Source organism: Rhamphochromis longiceps, linkage group LG1 (genome assembly GCF_057381845.1).
Source record: "Rhamphochromis longiceps isolate RC_006_pf linkage group LG1, R_longiceps_female_GT1.1, whole genome shotgun sequence".
Taxonomy (NCBI): domain Eukaryota; kingdom Metazoa; phylum Chordata; class Actinopteri; order Cichliformes; family Cichlidae; genus Rhamphochromis; species Rhamphochromis longiceps.
Window position 1 is genome coordinate 26,356,596 of NC_140557.1, and position 24,176 is coordinate 26,380,771.

Sequence of the window (24,176 nt, forward strand, 5' to 3'; positions counted from 1 at the left end):
GTACATGTGCTTGCCATGGTATCATCGGTGAACATCCAGGGAGTGGACATTGAGATAGTGGACTCTTATAGGTACCTGGGTGTTCACCTGAATAATAAACTGGACTGGAGCCACAACACTGATGCTCTTTACAGGAAGGGCCAGAGCAGACTCTACCTGCTGAGGCGGCTGAGGTCATTTGGAGTACAGGGAGCGCTTTTAAAGACCTTCTATGACTCTGTGGTGGCATCTGTCATTTTTTGTCATACAGTGTTGTATGTTGGAGCAGCGGTTTATCGGCAGCTGAGAGGAAGAGGTTGGATAAACTCATCAGGAAGGCCAGCTCTGTTCTGGGATGCACCCTGGACCCAGTGCAGGTGGTGGGAGACAGGACTCTGGCCGAAATAACATCTCTGATGGACAGAGTCTCCCACCCCATGCATGTAAATGTTGCTGAACTGCAGAGCTCCTTCAGTGACAGACTGCTGCATCCTAGATGCATAAAAGAGCGTTTCCGCAGGTCAGACTGTACAATCAGAACTGCTCCCAACAAACATAGATGTTTACATCTGCAATGTAACTGCAATAAGTTAATTAACCGATTCGCACTACAACCTGGTCTGCCTCTTATCTGTAGTTATTTTTATTTAATTTTTATTTAATTTAATAAAACTGTACAGTACTCTCTGTATATAGTAACCATTGTCCTTAATGTAAATATGTAAGAAAAATAGTTTCTGTATTTTTCTGGTCTGTGTCCTGTGTACTCTTTGTTTGTATATGTGTCTTTTTGGCTGCTGTAACAACCAAATTTCCCCTTGTGGGACAATTAAAGGATTATTCTATTCTATCATAGGTACTGTAGCTGTATCCATCTGAGCAGCTGCATCAGTCTCACTTTAAAAAAGCCCATCACTTCTGAATTGCTCAGCTGACTGAACTGGTAGATTGTCAGGTTCCTGTATGGTCACAGTTTGCTTTAAGAGGCTACATCAATTTCTCAAAGTGATTATGGTGAAAATAATTGCAGACACAACATTTAGTTAATTAACAGATCAGTGCAGAGAACGCTTGTCTTCTTCCGTCACCACAATTCACCGCACACCATTGACATTGATATATATCTGTTTTATATTAGCAGCTTCATAAAAAAGGCAAACTGACAAACAATTTCACTTACAATCTTTACATAAACATTGTTTTTTAATGCAACTCAAGAAAATGTTTAAAGTGATCCAGTACTCATAGTAATCATAAAGTTGTAAACAGTATTAATTGTTAAAATACATAAGTGTTGCATATGTTAACCAACTCTAAACACACACCTTGAATTGTGAATTAGATGGACCAAAAAAGCTGAGGATCACACTGGATACCATTCCTGTCAGCTTGCAACAGGAAACTGAGGCTACACTTCACACAGTGTCATCCAGCCTGCTATCACTGGTAGTGGTCATGTAATGGTGTGCGAGCTATAGTCAGCAAACTTTGGACCCCTTAGTACTAATTGTACTTTGTGAAAATGTCAAAACCTTCTTCAGTATTGTTGCCGACCATGTCTATTCCTGTATGAGCACAATTATCCATCTTCTGATAGCTGCTTCCAGCAGGATAACAAGTCATGTTACAAATCATCTCAAACTGGTTTCTTGAACATGAATGAGTTCACTGCACTCAAATGGTCACCAGCTCTCAATAGAGCACCTTTCGGATGTGGTGGAAGACGAGATTCACATCATGGATGTGCAATTGACAAATCCGCAGTAGCTGTGTGATGCTGTCATATCAACATGGACCAAAATCTCTGAGGAATGTACTCAGCATCTTTGTTGAACTGAAGAAATTACTGCAATTCTGACGGCAAACGGGGATCCGGCTCTGTGCTAGTGTGGCAGGATGAATGTTATCCTTCGGTCCAACCCACTTTCAGCCTGGCCCATTAGGGGGCGCTGGTATAAATAGTGGCCATTTGAGTGTCTCTGCGTCGCTTGCCTGTGATCTCCTTTTTGGTCACCTGACTTCCCCTCGGTGTGGTGGAGATCATTTGCGGGTTATTCTTCTGAAGCCTCCATCGCGGCTGGTCGTAGCTATAGAAGCCTCCTCTGAGCTATTCTGCTTACGTTCTGTGACCCGGCTTATTTGGAAGTGTGGGCCTTAGTTTTGCGCCAAGCTACGCGAACTGAAGTGCTGCTGTTTTGCCTTGCTGTGCTTTTACCGTCTGTTCCCGTTGTGAGAATTCTTTCCCTGCTGCTGTCAGCTTTTACAGTGGACGTCGGCGTGGACAACGGCCATATGCATGCCGGTTATCGGAGTCAGCTGGCGTGCATATTGATTGACTGTTAACTTATCGTCGTGTGGACGGCAAGTTGGAGCAGTACGGTGATTCCGTTTGCTCCAGATTTTAGAGTTTTATTCAGATTGTATGTTGTTTTATTGCTTTTTGATTTGTAGTTTGGATTTTCTGTTACACCACTGGTGGGAGGCCCTTTTTCTAGCTGTAGATCACCAGTGTGGTCCTGCAGTTGGGTTATCCCCCGGTGCTACACATTAGTTTGTTGTAATATATTAACATTTTCTTTGTTTCTTTTATTCAGATGCGGAGTGCCGACGTGGAGGAGACTAGGGTGCCTTGGTGGTGGGATCCCTTGAGTGTACACACCTGCCTTGTCTAGTTTATTAGTGTGAGTGTGTGATAGTGTGTTGCACTTGTGTTTTGGTGTGTTTTCTTTCTTTAGTTGTGTGTGGCATCCCTGCCCCTCCACTGGTAAGCCTCAGCTCTGAATACCTTTTTAAGCATATTTGTATTTGAATATTCATGATTATGTTTTTATTCGGTGTTTTAAATAATTACCAATAAATTGTCAATTTGTTTATTATTGAACCTCGTCTCTGGATTGAGTATAGCGAACCTAAGTGCCTTTTTGGTGATTTAGTGTCATTTCCAGTATTCTCTGGGTGAAATTCCCAGGGTGGCGTTGTCGTTCTTTAAAACTGAAGAGTATTTACTTTATATCCCAACCTCGTCTCGCCACAAACTTGGCGTTGTTGTCGACAGGATATACTCTTTAAAACAGAGACGTGTGTTCTTCTTTTTTTGTTTGGTGTAACGTAAATTGTTTTTTTATATTATTTTGTACAGAATAAAGGCAAAGCAGCAGCTACTTTGGTGTGGGATTTCACAGCTGTGTTACAGAGATGGAGGAAGAGTTACAGGAACTCAGGGACTTGATCGCGCAGCTGAAAGCAGACAATGAGAGGCTGCGTCAGGAGAGGGCTGTTGGGTCAGGTACTAGTGCTACACCTTCTACTTCAACTGCATCATCTGTGAACCCCCCAACGGCTGGTGTCTCTGTAGCAGAGAGACTAGTTTTTGTGCCCCGTGACAGAAAATGCCCTATGTTTAGAGGAAAATCAGGTATAGGGTTGAATGAATGGTTGGAGGAATTAGAAGGTTGTGCTAGAGCACGTCATTTGTCTTTGGCTGATAAAGCATTTTTCCTGTTTGACCACCTAGAAGGAGAAGCACGTGAGGAGATTAAATATCGCTCTAGTGCAGAGAGGACTGATCCTGCTAAGATAATTACTATATTGCAAGAACTTTATGGCTGTTCAGAATCCTATGTAGCATTGCAGGAAGCTTTCTTCTCTAGAAAACAGCAGGAAAGTGAGACACTGCAAGAGTTTTCCCTCGCTCTCTTGGGTCTTATGGAGAAAGTTAAATCGAGTGCCCCCAATGGCATGCCCAATGCTGACGTTTTATTAAGAGATCAATTTGTTGAACAGGTCTTAGATAGTACCTTGCGGCGGGAGTTAAAGCAGCTAGTAAGGAGGCAGCCCACACTGACATTGCTGGAGATTAGAGGGGAAGCTATTAGGTGGGAACGTGAAGGGTTGCCTAGTGGCGTTAGGCATAGAAGCAGTTCTGTCCCTTCTGTTTATGGCATTCAGTATGGGGTCCATAGCGGTCCCTCAGGAATAGCTCAGTCTACCCATTTGTCTGAGATGAGCGAGATGAAGGAATTGTTAAAGCGCCAGCAGGAGCAACTTAATCAGCTCACTCAGAGCATTGCTCGATTGCAGGGCCCCCATCGAATGCCTCGCTCAGGACGGGGCGACTCCATTATATGCCGTCGTTGTCAGCAACCTGGACATTTTGCTCGGGAGTGTGATGGGGAACGCGTTCCTCGTTCCCGGCCTCCTTCGCAGGCCCCTCTGCATAATCGCAGGCACTCTCCTTTAAATACGGCTTCGGAAAACTAGCACCCTCCGTATTGCCGAGCCACAGTTCGGGTGGGGTGTCTATTGGCTCAAGGGTTGTTTCTAATGGTCCAGAGGCAGTCTCGAAATTAATTTCATCCTGTCCTCATATAGATGTGGACATGGGCGGTATAAAAGTACCTTGTTTGGTTGATACGGGGTCCATGGTCTCTACCATTACTGAAAGTTCTTTCCGCCAGCATTTTGAGTCCTGGGGTCAAGAGCGTCTCCAAGCTTGTCATTGGTTGCAGCTTAAAGCGGCTAATGGGTTGTCCATTCCTTACCTTGGCTATATCGAGCTAAGTGTAGAGCTCTGTGACAAGTTTCTTCCACAGTGTGGCGTGTTGGTCGTTAAAGATCCTCCAGGTGCAGGACCTTCCACGGTTCCGGGTGTATTGGGGATGAATGTCATTCGGAAGTGTTACCACGAGCTTTTTGGGCAACACGGTGAAGCATTGTTTAGTTTGGGCTTTGTCACAGAGGCCCCTAAACCCCTTGTGCAGGCGCTGCAAAAGTGCCATGACGTTAGTATAAGAGCCCCACTGGATTTGTCTGGCCATGTGAGAGTGAGGGGTAAGCGAGCATGTTGCATTCCGGGTGGTGTAATGAAAGTAGTGGCCGCCACCTGTTCTGAGCAATATTCAGGTGCCACTGTGTTATTTGAACCTACTGATGTTAACTTGCCTGCTGGACTTTTAGCGTCCCCTGCATTGGTTCGAGTGGTTAGAGGTACTGCATACATACCAGTTGTTAATGTAGGGACTACGGCGGTCTTGCTTTACCCTAGGACCGTTATAGGGACCCTGGAAGATGTTCATGTGGTCAGTTTGCCCGCTGGTGTGACAGAAGTACTCCCTAACGTAGCCACAATGGCATCTCACACCGCCACTCCTACTGTGCAGGATCAGATGGAAGGGATTGATTTGTCTAAACTGTCAGCAGAGGAACAGGGACAGGTGAGGTCTCTCGTTAAGAAATACAGCTCGGTCTTTTCTGCTCATGACACTGATTTGGGTTGCACTAACTTGATCTCCCATGACATTCCAGTCTTAGACGATATCCCCGTGCGGCAGCGTTATAGGCGCATCCCCCCTTCAGAGTACGAGGTTGTGAAAGAGCATATTAACCAGTTGTTAGGGGCCGAGGTGATTAGAGAGAGTAGCAGCCCCTATGCTTCTCCCATTGTGCTCGTTAAGAAGAAGGATGGCAGCCCGCGCATGTGTGTTGATTATCGGCAACTGAACAACAAGACAAGGAAAGATGCATTCCCCCTGCTGCGCATTGAAGAATCCTTAGATGCGCTGACTGGTGCCCGTTGGTTTTCCACCATGGATTTAGCAAGTGGCTATAATCAGGTCCCAGTTACGGAAGAGGATAGGCCCAAGACTGCCTTCTGTACTCCTTTCGGCCTATTTGAATGGAACCGAATGCCATTTGGGCTCTGTAATGCCCCTAGCACCTTCCAGAGACTAATGCAACGCCTTTTCGGTGATCAACAGTGCCAGTCTCTGCTTCTCTATCTTGATGACATTGTAATCTTTTCATCAACAGTATCGCAACATCTTGAGCGGCTGGATGTGGTGCTAGGTCGGCTTCAGCAGGAAGGTTTAAAAGCCAAGCTTGCCAAATGTGCCTTTTTCCAGCGGGAGGTTCGCTACCTAGGCCATGTCATCTCCGATCAAGGTGTCTCTACGGACCCTAGCAAGGTGGAAGTGGTGGCTAACTGGCAGCCTCCTAAGACTGTTTCGGAACTACGCTCCTTCCTTGGGTTTGCCAGCTATTATCGCCGTTTTGTAGAGGGTTTTGCCAAGTTGGCGGCACCTCTGCATAGACTGGTGGCAGAGTGGGGAGGCAGAAAATCAAAGAAGAGGTCAGAGCATGGTGTCGTGGAGAACTGGACTGCAGAGTGTGCTCAAAGTTTTGAGGCATTAAAGACTAAACTGACAACAGCACCAGTGCTCGCTTATGCAGATTTCTCTTTGCCTTTTATTTTAGAAGTGGATGCCAGCCATGCCGGCCTAGGGGCAGTGCTTTCCCAGGAGCAGGGAGGTAAGGTGAGGCCAATAGCCTATGCCAGTCGGGGTTTGAGGCCCACTGAGCGCAATATGCTAAATTATAGCTCAATGAAGCTGGAGTTTTTGGCACTTAAGTGGGCCATGACTGAGAAATTTAGAGAGTACTTGTTGGGCCATAAGTGTATTGTTTACACCGACAACAATCCTCTTAGTCACTTGTCTTCTGCTAAACTTGGGGCTACTGAACAGCGCTGGGCAGCTCAGCTCGCTTCGTTCGACTTCGACTTAAAGTACAGGTCAGGAAGGAGTAATAAGAACGCAGACGCTTTATCTCGCCAGCATCCACCTGATCCTCAGGAGATTAAAGCCATGGTTCCTGGTACAGCCTTGCCTGGACCTCTTCAACAAGCCTTGCGGCTGGGGCCAGCTGAGGTATCACAAGCTGCCATTACGGTTTTGCTCCATCTCACTACTCCTGATCTTCATGCCCTCCAACAGGTCGACCCAGTGATAAAGGAGATCTTGGTGTTCTGGAGACGGAAGCAGCGACCCAGCTTTGAGGAGCGGCAGCAGCTTGCTCCACTTGCTCTGGTGCTGCTACGACAATGGGATCGTCTGATTGAAAGGGAAGGAGTTCTGTATCGTCAGGTTCATCGCCCTGACGGTGCCGAGGTGGTACTTCAGCTTTTGCTGCCTAGTGCACTAATTGAGCAGGTGTTGACTCATGTTCATCAGGAGCACGGCCATCAAGGTGTGGAAAGGACCCTAGCGCTTCTCCGCTCACGGTGCTATTGGCCAGGTATGTCTGCTGAGGTAGCTCGTTGGTGTCAGAGATGCGAACGTTGCCAAGTTGCAAAAGACACCCAACCAGCAGCTCAAAGTTTCATGGGACATTTGTTGGCTTCTCGACCAAATGAAATCTTGGCCATTGATTACACCTTGCTCGAACCTTCCTGGAATGGGCTGGAGAACGTTTTGGTGATGACTGATGTTTTCAGCAAGTATACATTGGCTGTCCCCACTCGTGACCAATGTGCTGCTACAGTGGCCCAGGTTCTCGTGACTGAGTGGTTTTCGAAGTTTGGTGTACCAGCGCGTATCCATTCCGATCAGGGTCGTAACTTTGAAAGCTCCCTGATCCAGCAGCTCTGCAGGTTTTATGGTATCGAGAAGTCCCACACTACTCCTTATCATCCGGCTGGAAATGGTCAGTGTGAACGTTTTAATAGGACTTTGCACAATTTGTTGCGGACCCTGCCAGTGTCCAGAAAAAGAGACTGGAATGTATGTTTGCCCCAGTTACTCTACTGTTATAATACCACTCCCCATCAGGCTACTGGGGAAACTCCATTTTTATTGATGTTTGGGCAAGAACCCAGGTTGCCAGTGGACTTTCTGTTGGGCAGAGTACCGGACCCCATCAGTGGAGATGTGCACGAGTGGATTCAGGAGCATCAAGCCCGGCTACAGGTTGTACATGAAGGAGCCAAGGAACGATTGCAATTGGCTGCCGACCGCAGAAAGAGGCACCATGACAAAAAGGTGAAAGAGGCACCATTGAACGACGGCCAGTTGGTGTTCCTGCGCGATTTGAGTGGAAGAGGGAGATGTAAAATCCAAGATCGATGGAAACCAGCGGTATATAGAATCCTGAAGGCACCTAAAGGAGGTGGGGTAGTATATACCATCGCACCTGCAGATGATCCCAGCAGCGTGAAGCATGTTCATCGTACCTTGTTGAAGGCTGTGATAACGGCAGCCACACCATCAGAAGGGCCTGCTCCAAGCAGTAGCCCACGTGGCCCAGAAATATCCTCCCCAGAACCAGGACATGACTCATCAAGTGACAGTGACCTGTTATTCCTGAGCGTAGGAGCTCCTCAAGTAAATGTTTCACCATCTTACAGCCCAGTGGCAGTGATTCCAAGTAGCCCTGAGTTGTTGCTCCGGCCAGAAGACCGAACTTCCGATGTCCCAGCCACTTGTACAGTTACTCCGAGTGTAGCACCAGTTCCATCTAGCTCTCTTCCTGCTCCCTCTACGAGTTCTGATACAAGAAATGTGGTGGTGCGAAAAACAACCCGGTCCACAGCTGGCCAGCATTCAAACATCCATCATCTCCCAAGACCAACAGGGGAGGTGGCACAAGGGGCTGCTGATTCTATTTCTGAGCTTAGGGTACATGCTGTCTCTGCATTTTTTAGGCCTTGGGACCAATCTGGGTGTCTTTTCATCGTCGGGGCGACAATGCAAGAAGGAGGGGTAGAATGTGGCAGGATGAATGTTATCCTTCGGTCCAACCCACTTTCAGCCTGGCCCATTAGGGGGCGCTGGTATAAATAGTGGCCATTTGAGTGTCTCTGCGTCGCTTGCCTGTGATCTCCTTTTTGGTCACCTGACTTCCCCTCGGTGTGGTGGAGATCATTTGCGGGTTATTCTTCTGAAGCCTCCATCGCGGCTGGTCGTAGCTATAGAAGCCTCCTCTGAGCTATTCTGCTTACGTTCTGTGACCCGGCTTATTTGGAAGTGTGGGCCTTAGTTTTGCGCCAAGCTACGCGAACTGAAGTGCTGCTGTTTTGCCTTGCTGTGCTTTTACCGTCTGTTCCCGTTGTGAGAATTCTTTCCCTGCTGCTGTCAGCTTTTACAGTGGACGTCGGCGTGGACAACGGCCATATGCATGCCGGTTATCGGAGTCAGCTGGCGTGCATATTGATTGACTGTTAACTTATCGTCGTGTGGACGGCAAGTTGGAGCAGTACGGTGATTCCGTTTGCTCCAGATTTTAGAGTTTTATTCAGATTGTATGTTGTTTTATTGCTTTTTGATTTGTAGTTTGGATTTTCTGTTACACCACTGGTGGGAGGCCCTTTTTCTAGCTGTAGATCACCAGTGTGGTCCTGCAGTTGGGTTATCCCCCGGTGCTACACATTAGTTTGTTGTAATATATTAACATTTTCTTTGTTTCTTTTATTCAGATGCGGAGTGCCGACGTGGAGGAGACTAGGGTGCCTTGGTGGTGGGATCCCTTGAGTGTACACACCTGCCTTGTCTAGTTTATTAGTGTGAGTGTGTGATAGTGTGTTGCACTTGTGTTTTGGTGTGTTTTCTTTCTTTAGTTGTGTGTGGCATCCCTGCCCCTCCACTGGTAAGCCTCAGCTCTGAATACCTTTTTAAGCATATTTGTATTTGAATATTCATGATTATGTTTTTATTCGGTGTTTTAAATAATTACCAATAAATTGTCAATTTGTTTATTATTGAACCTCGTCTCTGGATTGAGTATAGCGAACCTAAGTGCCTTTTTGGTGATTTAGTGTCATTTCCAGTATTCTCTGGGTGAAATTCCCAGGGTGGCGTTGTCGTTCTTTAAAACTGAAGAGTATTTACTTTATATCCCAACCTCGTCTCGCCACACTAGCAAGGTGCATCTGACAATGTGGCTTGTGAGTGTAGCATTGGGGTACAATGTAATAGTACTATCAGTGTTGGGAAGGTTACTTTTAAAATGTATTCCATTACAGAATACAGAATACATGCCCCAAAATGTATTCTGTAACGTATTCCGTTACGTTACTCAATGACAGTAACGTATTCTGAATACTTTGGATTACTTAATATATTATCATGCTTTTTACAACAACGTGAATGTACTATTGCCGTGTGATTTATTACTATTACTGAAGGTCCGCGACTCCGAACTGTAGTAAAGGGACCTCTGACTAATACGGCGGGGTCCCTGTCGGCTCGTAGCCGAAAACTAGCTTTACTTTGTTGTGTGGGTCAACCTTTCTTGCGAGAGACAGAGAGAGGCGTTGAAAGGCTGCTCCAACGGAACTTATTGTTTTCGGAGGAAAACACGAACACGGTGTACAGTCGAGTCTTAATAGCTTACTTACAACTAGGCTCGTCAGGCACTCTTCTTGGCTGCAGTGGTTATTATTATATTTACATGCTTCCAGCTCCCGTTTTTCCTCGATGACAACTCGTACCTTTCCACTCCCCTTTTTCTCCCTCCTCGCGCTCACAGACCCACAACGTGTATGACAGTCCATTCTCCCTGCAACACGGACTACACTGCCCATGATGCTACATTCTTTAGAGCTTGTAGCATTCTGCCTGTTAGCTTAGCACAACAACAACAGCGAAAAGGCGCTCTCTCACCCAGGAAACACACAGTCGCAGAGAGAGAGAGAGAGCGTCGCCCTGTAACCTTGGCAACCGTAACGCTGCCGCCTGGAACAACAGAACGTAGCTGTCAAACAAAACCCAAACAGTCCTGACCCGCGACAATATGAAACAGGAAAGTACCACAGTGTAATCCATTTATTTCAACAAAGTAACTGTATTCTGAATACCACCTTTTTAAACGGTAACTGTAACGGAATACAGTTACTCATATTTTGTATTTTAAATACGTAACGGCGGTACATGTATTCCGTTACTCCCCAACACTGAGTACTATTCATGTGTGCTGGAAAAAACATCATGCTTGTAGAAAATGAAAGGATTTTATGGCCTCTACATCTTTTATTTATGAATCTGTTGCATGTTTTCATTACCAGTGTTGGTCAAGTTACTTGAAAGAAGTAATCGGTAACTAATTACTGATTACTTCCCCAAAAAAGCAATCCCGTTACTTTACTGATTACTTATTTTCAAAAGTAATTAATTACTTAGTTACTTAGTTACTTTTTAAAAACACGATTTACAACCTGAAGAGGTGATAAAGCGATAGATCTTTCAGCCCAATTCTACTTTTTCTACATAATCCATCATACAAAATGTAATCAAATGGAAAAGTCTCTTTTTTTTAACTTGTTTTATCAGTTTTAATCTTTTAACTTTATGCATCAAGCAAAAATTTAATTATATGCAACATTCTCTGACTTGAATAAATTGGTTTAACATTTAAACCTATTTTCTGCACATTCCAGCACATAAAATAAAATAAAAAATTGTGTTTACACTCACTCTTTCAAATAGATGCAAGTAAAACACAGCAGAAAATAAATAAAGTCAAAGACTCAGCAGTCCTGTTGCTCATTTTCACCTGTAAAGCAGGAGCAGGGCAGGCGGAGGTTTACCCTGGTGCAGGTGTGCCGCAGCGGTCAGTTGAAGAATCCGCAAGTTTCTCTGTGAATTTCCCATTACGTCGTTGCGCACTCTGTGCTTGCTTGGAAGTTTAGGGGGGTTTTTTTGCTGTAAAAAGAAGTTTTCTTCCCACGCACGATGGACGCTAATGTTTTTGTCACTTTTTATGGAATCAAACTCAAAGTAAGGTCAGTACTTCCACGCTTTAAACGCTGCACGCTCATACTCTCTCCCACAATCGATATGTGATCCATTGTTGATCTGCACACAGCTGTTGTCACTAACAGCGCACTCGCTTCCGTCACTGTCATGAGACATTCTCGGTTTTAGTAACGCAGTAACGCAGCGTTCCTACGGGAAAGTAACGGTAATCTAATTACCGTTTTTGCAATAGTAATCCCTTACTTTACTCGTTACTTGAAAAAAGTAATCAGATTACAGTAACGTGTTACTGCCCATCTCTGTTCATTACACAGAAGGCAGTCACACTTTAATAGTATACTGGGTTGACGTTTCAAAATCCCCAAGGAAACGTGATGGCCTTAATGACACAGCCACAGTATACAGAGCAGTTTATGTCCTGTAGCACATAAGCATCTTTTTTTCACTTTTTTTAACTTGGAATCACATATCAGGCTTCAAAATTTTCAAAATGAGGAAGTGTAGTTCAAGACATAATTCACATCAACTAAAAACTCATATAATTAACTATCAAAATGCAAGTTAAATATATATTCAGTGATGCTTGGCTTAAATTTGGACCATCTTGGTGAGGTATTCCTTTAACAAGCACAAACAAGTCTGCCACAGACTTGCCAGAAGTGAAAGTAAACACAAGGATGCCCTTTGTACAACTTCTTGGATGCCCTTTGTTCTTCTTATGAAACATGACATTTTACATGTATTTTTATCTTTTAAAATGCATCTAATCATCCAAAAGCATTTACCTATAGATATTCAATTTTCTTTGTTTTTCAAGCCTTAATACAGAGGATAATGGCATGAAATGCATGCTTATCTTCAGAGAAGAAAAGAAAAAGTGTCAAATAGGAACACTGAGATGAGTCAAACATTCCTATCATCAGTTGCCATGGTGAGCAGAGACAGGAGCTTTCTTTTGCCTCAAAAGCAGCCCATTAAATGGCAGAAGAGAGTGCCCCTTTGGTTTTGCCCACACTCAGTTTTCAACCCTTTACACCGACATTTGCATTGTTGTTGGTTTTTGTTTTTTTTATCATCTTTAGGTCAGGTTAATGTGCAATCATTCTTACTGACACACAAATGAACATATTACATTCCAACCAGTGACAGCAGTTAGTTTTAAAGGCAGCCTATAAAATATAACTTGTATAAGCTTTTTGAAAGCTGCATAATTAGACATCATACTTTCGGCCACCACAAGACGTAGGAGCTGCAGAGACAGTTTTAATTCTTCATCAGATCTTCTGTTTTTACATAAGATTTCTGTTGACATTATTTTACAGTCAAATGTAGTTGCTTTTTCCTTTGTCACCTGAATGGGTTAAAACAACAACAACAACAAAGAACTGATTGTGACTTTTTTGCTGATTCCCATTTTCTATGTTTACTAAGGACTATAACTGATAGCATGTAATAAAAAATTTTTTTCCTTCAATGCAAAATATTGTTTTCATAATAAGTTATTAAACTTAAACTTATTAAACACAATTTCCCTCAAACTGTAGGCAAAAATTTGTCACTTATTCCTACAACTTTGTCCTTTGCTCATACCTATGGAACGCCAGGACTGCCATAATGAATTAATTAAATACACCATTAAATAATTAATTAAATGTGGCAATAATTAATTAAAATTGGAATTAATTAATTAAATAAATAGTTATGACACATGTAATTAATTAATTATTGACACATTTAATTAATTATTTATGTATTTCACATTTTAATTAATTATTGACACATTTAATTAATTATTGACACATTTAATTAATTATTTAATGATATATTTATTTATTTCATTTTGGCAGTCCTGACGCCTGGCTCTCGTCATGAAATAATTTTATCTGTCAGCCTCACCCATCAAACTCAGGGGGCGGGGTTAACGCTGCCCATGCAGCTTCTCTAACATTTGATTGGTTGCCGTGCAAAGTAAGTCAAAACAGGTCGATCCTAGAAAATCGATTGCTTGTGTAGACTTGGGGCAGCCAGTTATCCCAGAATGCAGATCAAATCACAAGCAGCAATGGTGGTGGTGTAGTTTTAAAATACCCCGTTTTTCTGTCACCAGCTACACTTTTAACAGTGTTTTAGCCGCGAATGTCGCGACGTATGTCTGGTCAGGTTGTCAACATAGAACATGTTTGCAAAAGTGCTCAGATGTTTTCAGAGATTTCACTAGCTCTGCTAACAGTTAGCATGCAGAGTGCACCGAGGGGGTTACGTTAACCGGTTTGTTTACATATTCCACTCTCCGTGTTCCACATGTTGCATTCTCAGATTCTCATTTTCACCGAACGATCGTCTCTTTCCGCCTGGTCTTGTGTCTCTGTGCTTCTGTAACATAAAGAACGAGCTGACATTTTTCTCACGAAACCAGCGATCAGCTCAACAGACCCTCAGTTTACCTGCATGCATCCTCCTCCTCCTCATCTGTCAGCTGTTTAACACCTGCTGCTAATTCAAGAAACACGCCTAGTTACCTGGTGATAGTCACAGTTTAACTGGGCAGCCGGTGCTCGATATAACGCAATGTCAGCGCATTTTTCTGCACAAGATAAGTAAATATAGTGTTTTCCCCGAGCGCAGAGCTGCTGGAGCTCGTTTCCTTACAGAGCACTTTATAGGCGAACAGCTTTATCAGCGGCTGATGTCCAATCACCGGCACACAGCTTTGAAACCTCAGCTGAGTTTTAGCTCTCAGTGGTTAAACGCTGGACTTCATTCACTCAGGTTCTGTCTGTCGGGTCACGTTTACTTCGCTGTTTTATTTACAACTGAGCAAATCGGTTTGGCTGAGGTTAAAGTTACGTTTCATAACTGCATAGTTTCACAGACGTTTAATGGTTCACTGGCACATGTGTTAGACTGAACTATCATCTAAATATCTGTTTTTTAATAGTTATTCAACTGTATTCTAAGCACCAGCTGTCTGTTAGAATGTGATTTTTTTTTTTTCTCTCTCTGTTGGCAGAGGTATAAAAATGCGCAGGAAAATCTGACATGCATGGCGAACTTCACCGACGATATTTAGGGAGGAATAAACACACATCAAACATAAATGAACCATTTGTCTGTCTCCATAATTGAGAGAATTTTCTCTTCTTATGTCAACACTCTCTCTCTTTTTTTTTCTTTTTTTTTTTCTTTTTCGGTCATGTTATGTTTACCTGTCAAAGGCTTGTTACAAACTATGAAACACATTGTGCAGACTTCTGGATGTTAGAAGAAAACTAATACTGCTCATGAATGAGACTAAAGGCAGGAAGGTGTCCTTTAAAACTAAACATGTTAATAGGACCTCCCTGTTTATATCATAGTTTATGATATAGCACGTGTATTTCAGTAATAGCCTGCTGAGGCCACTATACGTGCTGGCCTCATATCAAATGTGAAGGCAGACTGAGTCTATGTTTGACGTTTGTTTATATCTAATCTTCCTTTTCAAACATTTAAACAGCAGCGAGTCTGCAGCTGAGGGAATACAAATTCAAATTGTCGGAACAGGTTTGCTCGTTTCTTGGATTCATTTGGTGATTTATTAAATGTATAACTGTTATTCTAATCTGCTGCTGAGTCTCTTACACTTTTCTTTATGCTGTATATTTTCACGTCTCTGGAATAGTTGGCAGTTAGATAGTCAGCTGGGAAACTTTGTGTTAACTCATGGAGCTGAGGATATCGTGGATATGCTGACCTCGCTGCGTGGTGTACAGAGCGAGGTCAGCATGATTAATATTCACAATAAAAATATTAGCCGAACATCATGAAGTCTGTATGTGTTTCATAGTGTCGAACAACCTTTGTACAGTTAAAGCCAGCAGTTACTACATGACGGAAACACCAACGTTATCTCTTTTATGTGTTTATACACAGGTCACGCTGATTACTGAACAAAAACCCAAAGATCAGATGTTAAACAGATTTATTTGCTCTCTCTCCTCCTTAAACATGTTTTTAATGTTAGTTATAATTCAGAATTGGCGACTGAAACACGTAGGACACATAAGAACATCAGGAAATAAAACATCGATAAATATAACCTCAGTAAAAGAAGTCAGCGGGGGTTACTACAGCTGTGTACCGGGGCCTGCGCTTTGTCGGTGGGATTGCTTGCGAGGCGAGCGGGTCTATCCCACGCTTTGCCGTGAGACTGGGCAGACATCTCCGAAATCATCGAAACACTTTTGCAAAGAGGCTGTATCTTGACAAACCGACCAGACACATGAAGATTAAACCACTACATTCTCGGCTAAAAAAATATTAAAACGGTATTTGGTGACACACAAACAGGTTTTTTCAAAGCTCAGTTCTGTTAGCTTCCACATGCCGGTTGTTGTGTGCTAGAAACAATGGCCACCAGGCCAAAGCAATGGTTTTGACTCGATCAGCGTTAACCCCGCCCCCTGAGTTTGATGGGTGAGGCTGACAGATAAAATTATTTCATGATGAGAGCCAGGCGCCAGGACTGCCAAAATGAAATAAATAAATATATCATTAAATAATTAATTAAATGTGTCAATAATTAATGAAATGTGTCAATAATTAATTAAAATGTGAAATACATAAATAATTAATTAAATGTGTCAATAATTAATTAATTAAATGTGTCAATAATTAATTAAAATGTGAAATACATAAATAATTAATTAAATGTGTCAATAATTAATTAATTACATGTGTCATAACTATTTATTTAATTAATTAATTCCAATTTTAATTAATTATTGCCACATTTAATTAATTATTTAATGGTGTATTTAATTAATTCATTATGGCAGTCCTGGCGTTCCATACATACCAAGGCTGCTGGCTTCTTAACTGGATCTGAGCTCTGATTAGCTTTGCTTTTAACCACTTTCCTTCATTAGCTTTCCTTGCATAAGGGTGATGCAAGCATAATATTAGGTTTGATGTTAAGAACATTTTTCATGGTGGTCCTCAACTTCTTTTCTCACAGTGAGAATCATCCCAAGTCACATGTTATAGTCCAACACAGATCATGAGACAAGGGTTACTCAGAGAAAATGTGAGGTTAGGGAAAATGGCAGTAACATTTTCATTTACATCAGCAGTGTCCCAACCTTTTAAAAATGGTAAATTAATTTCTTGAAAAACAAATTCTAATATATCAGTTATCTGATGTGAGGAGTGTGTGACTTTGTGACCCTACTGGTCTGAGTACTTATTAAATAAAGCAGAAATTAATGTAGGGGTTACGGCTGTACAAAAGTGACCCAGTAAACAATAGATAAGCTGGCAAACAAGATAATGTGTGCAATCAGTGAACAGTTTTTCCAGACATGTTCAGCTCAGTTGAATCATTTATAGTGATTTAAGATAAGACAGTGACCCGCGGCAGTCTATGACCTGTAAGAAGAATTTCTTCTCTTTCTTTCTTTTTTGTGGATTGCTCTTGTCGACTTCAACAGTCAATCCATCCATTCATTATCTAACCTACTTATCTTGTTCAGGGTCAATGGGGGATCAACCCTATCCTAATATGGTGTTTGTAAGTAGTGGACAGACAGGGTCAACAGCAATGTTGTGCCATACACAATCACATTCACATCTACAGGACTTTAATAGCAGTTTTCCTGTCCTAAGCAAAAGTTTGAGCTTTAAGACAAAAACCTGAGGCCATGCCCAAAATCTGCCCTTGGTGAATTTTTTAGGTCAGAGAATCCATAATTGTTTACCCACTGTGGAAGGCTAGTGTGCTAGTGTTCCTGTTACTCTCAGGGATGCTAGAAATTATTGCCACTTCTTTGAGGCGCTCCCAGACAAACCCTAATAAACAGTGATAGTGCGTGACAATCAATGAACGCAATGGGAGAAATCATATCTGAAAGGAAGTGCAATATCAACAAAATCACCCTTTGAAATAATTTGCCTTGTGGCATGTATTGTGAAATTTCATTTCTTGTTCAAGACGACAACTGGGATAAAAGAAATTCGTGTAATCAGTGCATTTGTATGATTATGTTTGTAGTGTGAACACAACAGTGGCACCATACAGGAGAAATTGTGTAGGTAGAGCAGTTCAGTGGTTTACAGATTCCTTAAAGTCTTGTTTTCTAAGCTTGGCTAAACCTGCTTATGTCTAAACTGGAGAAGGAAATCCATGCAGACTCAAATAGAACAAACAAGGTCCACATTGAAAAACTCAAGGCAGAATTCAGCAAAGGACGTGAGCGACTGTGCCACAGCAGAACTCCAAGGTTCGGATTAAAGAAAAAACTTTATTGATCACCTAAGTAAACAGTTCTTCCCCATTCTACAGACCAGACAATGAGACTAATCAGATCGACCGAATACATCTGTGGTACCTCGCTGCTGTTCTGTCACTGAAAGGCTACAAGAAAATGGGAAGAGCAGGCCTCAACAGCAAAGAAGAGACATCACCACGCAGACATGGGAAAAAAGGAAAAGAAAACAAAAATGCTCAAAGAAACATGTTCCTGACTGTGGCCCTGAAGTGAAGTATGGCATTTAGCCATAGGGAACAATATCTTTCTTGGCCTTCGTACATTCTCCAGACAACTTTATTCTCTCTCAGTGTATTGTTTTTCCAAGATCCACGAGGAACATCTAGCAGACTTTGTGAGACAATTTCTTCTGTAACCAGCATTTAAGCAATTCAGTAGAACAACTATGTCACATTAGTATTTATTCTATTGGATTTATTCAAATATAATTAAACTTCATTCTATAGAAATAATACAAGGATCATCATGGCTTTAAATATAACAGCGGTGCATTAGCGTGGTCGCCCCATGATCGGAAGGTCGGGGGTTCGAATCCACTGAACGGCTACCCAGGGGTACCCCTGAGCAAGGTACCATCCCTACACACCGCTCCCTGGGCGCCTTATTTGCAGCTGCCCACTGCTTCACTGAGTGAATGGGTTAAATCCAGACAGAGTAATTTCCCCACGGGGATCAATAAAGTATACATTATTATTATTACTATTATAAAGAATCTCAAAATATATCTATTGTAAGGACAAACATTCAATGAAAATGCAGCTGACGCTGGTAACTGTGCAGGGGCGGATCTAGCAAAATTTAGCCAGGGGGGCCGATAGGGCATTAACAGGGAAAAGGGGGCACAAAGACATACTTTTCTTTCTTATTCTCATTTAAAATGTCTAGCTTTTAATAAATAATTATCTGACACCCAAAGTTTTAATTTGATGCAAAATGAATAGAAGTCAATTACTGTATATAGTGACTATTAAGTCTAATATATATACCCTAGTAAGCTATAGTACTTTTTCCTTTGGGAAGGTACCATCTGCGCAGTCTGCAATTTTGTTGAAGAAAGATGTTGAATCTATTTAATATTTTAATATATTGAAAAATAATTGATTTCTGTGCATTTTTTTTTCACACTGCATCAAATTAAGGTTGATTACGTCGATTAAGCATCATGAGGTGGAGCGTGAGGGGTGGTTCCCTATTTTTTATTTATTTATTTTTGTTGTTGCTGGGAGTTGGAACCCTATTAGTTAGGTTGCTTAATATTTACGCTAAGTACTCTTTAAAATACCAGAATAGGGAGGATGGTGTAGGTTTAAGTTTATTAGATTGATTAGTATTGCTGAACTATGAAATTTTTTTTTTTGCATACAGGTATAACAGAATAGCTTTAGTGTAGTTGTTGTTTTAAACTTGAGTATGAACTTATACAAAATGCAGCAAGATATTTAAAAAAACAGTTTTGTTGATTAAAACACACTATATCGGATTCATATCGGTATCGGCAGATATCCAAATTTATGATATCGGTATCGGTATCGGACATAAAAAAGTGGTATCGTGCCATCTCTAGTAAATATTAGCTGTGTCTCTTGTAAGCGTCCGTTCATAAACAAGTTAGTACTTTATCAATAGATTGAATTATTCTGTTTTACAGAAACCTGGTTGCGGATTGCAAGTCATGCAGATAACCCAATAGCTCAAAAACGAATTTATCCTATGCATAATAACCTTAGGAAACTGTTTTTCTGTCTGTAAAAGCTAATTAGCCTCTAATGATGGTATATTGGTGGAAAAGCTAAAATCTGTAATAAAGATGAAAATCATTAAGCACAGCTTTATGCTCAGTCATGCATTTTGTTAAGAACTGCAACACATTTTACAATTTATTATTTTATTCACCAAAGAGCCCCAATAAATGAGACAAATGTGAAAGGTACACAGTAAGAAATGGAAAGAGTCGACAGTAAGGTACAATTTGACTTCAGGAACGTGAGTTATTTATGAAGTTATGTAAAACCAAAGGTGCAACCAGAGTCCTGACACAGCACTGCACAGCACAATCTGGATAAAGGATGGAACAGGTTGAATGCAATGAGTAAGAAAAATACAGTATAAGCGGGCGGAGTCTGGATAGGCTTCTGCAATGGTCATTACTCAGTTTCAGGCGGTAATGATGTATGAAGACAGTACAAGCTGGCAGTAGTTCTGTCTAAGATACACAGACATACAGCAAAATAATACAACACCCAAAATATTAACATTTAACCCAAAATTGCACAAAATAACATACAGTGTTTTTCCCCCCTCGAAAAAACAAAATAAATTGCACAATACATTTTTAAGCAATAGTGTTAATCAATAAATTGCAAAAGAAATGCCAGATGTAGCAAATGTGACAGAAATTAATTATTACTGATTTTTTCTTAACTTGTCAGAAGGTAAAATAAACGCTCCATTTAAAAAATTGAATTTTCTGGCTATGATTTCATGGTTCAAACTTTAAAGGGTAAAATATTTCCCACTTTTCCTACACCGAGTCACGCATTTTAGTACAAAGACGAGGTTACCTCTTGGAAATGACCAAATATCTTTGTATTTAGTCCTTACCTACTGCTCTTCCATGTTGTTTCGCTTTGCTTAAATTATTACAGAGGATGCAGAGTAAACCACATCACAGACAAAGAGGTAAAAGTAAAAACACTGTATAAACATTATTTCTATTACTTTGGAGAAGGAGTTCAGCAAATAGAAAGGAACAAACAAACACTCCACCTTCACCACCACAGATCTGAATATAGCTGAATGATTTGGGATTGCAAATGACCAAACACTGCCTATATTTGGCATTTACCAAAATAAAATCTCATTTTGTTTGTTTTGGAGAAAATGCATCTACTCTGAAATAAGCTGCGATGCTATTTCTTTTTGCTTCCTGTAAACTTATTGGGCCAGAAAGCACTTCTGTAATATATATGCCATTTTCCACCACACCATTGAGGAGGCAACAATGTAGTTTTTTTGGGTGAGGGAGGAAAAAGTACCTGCTGCGGGGTTTTTGAAAAACCCAGCCACCTATCAGAATATTTCAAACGTCATCTCAGTTGTTTCGGTCTTGCAGATCCACAGTTGCAATGACTGTGTTGGATTGCAATCACGATAAAAGATTTGCACAATAATCACGTCACCTTGTGGTCCAGGTAAATGCTACATTTCAATAGAAACAGAAAGGCTGAACGGGCTGATTCAGGGATCCACTCCCATAATTATTCACACAATGTTATATCTGACCCAAGTTCACACAGTGGAAAGGTGGCTGTGACCTATCTTGTAGCCTGTGTGGAGGATGCGCTTTAGTGTTGTGTCTGTACAAGCTGTTTTTGCATCCTCACTGCCTTCATCCTGATTTGGACAGACACTTTTGACTCTGGCATTTTCATTGTTTTAATGACCACGGCAAGTAATTGAATCATTATTTTAGATTTTTTACAACAACTGGACATTTGTGAAGGCAGGGGATGAACAGTGACGTAAGGACAATTGGGATTGATGGCTGGAAGGAAAATGGACTGCAAGTTCAAACACCAAGAAATTCCAGACGAAGAAGTCAACAAACACACTATTTGCCGCTCAGAAGAAGCGAAGAATAATCGGCCCAGGCTACAGTCATTTTCATCCCATGCTGGGTGACCTTAAAACATCCATTTTAAAAAAAAATGTGTTGTGAAATAATGAGATGTGCTTTTGAGTACATAGGGAGATGGCACAACAGACAAGCCAGTGAAGCAGTTACAAGTAGTAAGAAGAAGGAGGGGGGTCACAACCAAACAACAAAACGCATCATTTGCTCTTCAACATGAAACATAAAAATCACATTTTCACAGAGGATTTCTGTTTTACTTGAAGGGATGCTGAAAAACTGCCCATAACCCAAAGACCATCTTATATGACAGCTTGCATTGAAGCTGGCTTGTCCTGTGCAAAGAGGAGAAAGCCATTAAATGATTTTACATGACAGTAACTGGAAAAATAATCAGCAACAACATAATGAATGGGTAATAGTACGTTTGCCACCATTTTTCGTTTTAGTGATTTGTACTAACATCGGTAGTTGTTTACATCACCACACATCAGAATTTAAGTAAGTAGGATGAGGGGATAAAATTCAGTTTTATGAAGCTTACTATCAAGGGACTGTTTCGATGCCTGTTTTAGTTTTGCATGATCCCCAGATCACTTTTCGCTCATTGATGGTCTGGAACCTACCTATTCCTCTGTTATCGCAGCCATCTTTTTTTACCTCCTGCCCAGAAAATGCCATGTTTATAGATGGAGGGCAATCCACAGTCAGGGCACGTTCAATGAGTCATTACTGAGGGAAGGAGGGAAGAAGTAGATAGATGAGGACCAAAGTGATTGAAAGGTAAGAAAGAAAAGAAGGATGGAAGCGAGGTAACGTGAGTCACAGAAAAAAGGAAGACAAAAGCGTGCTCTCTCCTCTCCCTTAGCCGAATGCTTGAAAGCAAGGAAAGAAAAGGTTAGTGTTTCTCAAATTGCATGAAAGTCTAGTTTTCTTCATCTTAAAGCAGCCTGTGGTTAGAATCCATCAGTCCAAATAATGAGCTCTTTAAAAAAATCCCAACAGTCTCAATCTGTCTCCATTTCTACTCCTTTCATTTGTCAATATTTTTTTCTATTAATCTTCTAAGACTTAAGTATGGCATCATTAACGTGAAAGTTAAACTGTAGGTACATGACATGTGGGACAAATTAATCCTTAGGTTTCAAAATATAATAATTCTATATTCAGAAAGACCAGTAAACAAGTATGCATCCACAGTCAGAGACAGAAAATCATTTAATACTGTGTTCATAATGTCAGCCTTAATAAACTCAGAATTAGGCTCCCTGAGCATCTGCTTAGACAAGTGGTATAGTTTCTGCATTCAGTTTCTAAACAATCACCAACCTAAAGGGAAATATTTTCTAATGAAACTCTAACTCCAGGGTCCCAGTGAATCTTGCTGCTTTAAAAAAAAAAACCACTAATAATTTGCAAGGGAATACATTTTTGGTCCAGTAAGCCCACAGGTCTTCATACATAATTCTATTTTTTCTGACTCTACCTCGAATGTCTGAAGTGTAAACAGTGTTGGCTGTAGGTGCAGGCCTGTAAAGAAAGAGATGTAATTGTTTCTGCACAGGGATTATTGACATATGTGTGTTATTGTGTTATTATATGTGTGTTAGTTTTCACCTATGGTGAAAACATCTCATGAGTCTCTTCATTTTGCATATTGTGAATGGATGACATTATCATTTATATGCTGCAGAAAGGTTACTCTCATCTCATCTGAAGTTGCCAGCTTGTGGATACTGACTACCTGACAGCCAGGCCACAGTATGTGAAACTGGACATCTTCTGTGATGTGCGCTTTGGGAGCTGCTACACCTTAGACTTTCACTACAACTTCAGGTGTTGCCACCTAAAGAAGTACTCTGACGATGTGATGATTCTGCAGCAAATCTATAAGTGATATGCAGGATGAGGAGTAGAGAGAACTAGTAGATGACTTGGTGGAGTAGGCTGGAAGAAATCTTCCTTATGTAAATAAAACCAAAGGAAAGGTTCAGCTACATAGCCTGTGTCTAGCCTCGGATGGGATGTTGATGTGGTGGAGGAGTACAAGTCCCAGGGAGGACCAGCACAGAGGCTATATACAAGAGGGGATGAGCAGGCTCTATTTCCTAAGGAAGCTGAGATCCTTCAATGTGTGCAGCAGTCTGTTATGATGGGTGAAGTGTACTTTGCTCTGCTCTGCTGGGGGACTAGGATCCGAGCTGGTGACTGAATAAACTGACTAAGGAGACTGGCTCTGTGATTGGCTGCAAACTGGACACATTTGAAGCCGTGGTGAAGAGGAGGTCACTGAACAAACTGTTATCCATCACGGATAATCCTGACCACCCTCTGCACCACTTACTGGACAGGCAACAGAGTACTTTCTCTAACAGATTGATTCAGCTCTTCTGCCACAAGGACAAATATAGGCAATCTCTCATGCCACATGCGATAACTCTCTCTAATGCAACACATCTGAATAGCAGAGCATCATCTCTCCTTCCATTTTAACATTTTCACAACATTTTAAATTCTCCTTTGTTTTGTGTAGTTTGAAAAATGATGCTTGATTTGTTATTATTATTATTATTATTATTATTAAACTCGGAAGATGTAGACACTCAGTGCCGTTTTTTAACAAAGAACATCATCATGCAAAGATCTTGATCAAAACTAAAGATAACTAGGACAACTACTTATTGTTGAGCTCATGTTAATTTTGTGTTGGACAGTTTTGAATTTAAATGATTGAAA

The 24,176-nt window shown here is 41.4% G+C and overlaps 1 long non-coding RNA gene across 2 annotated transcripts; it reads left to right on the forward strand.

Moving 5' to 3' along the window:
- Window positions 1-1,871: 1,871 nt before the first annotated feature.
- Window positions 1,872-9,646, forward strand: LOC146678833 (uncharacterized). Of its 2 annotated transcripts, none has more exons than XR_014911450.1 (4): window positions 1,872-2,353; window positions 2,574-2,743; window positions 3,119-3,265; window positions 9,227-9,646. It is a non-coding gene; the product is annotated as an uncharacterized LOC146678833 (long non-coding RNA). The 2 variants fall into 2 exon arrangements; XR_014911449.1 differs by having other exon boundaries at window positions 2,031-2,353; window positions 2,574-2,660; window positions 9,227-9,640.
- The last annotated feature ends 14,530 nt before the right edge of the window (window positions 9,647-24,176 follow it).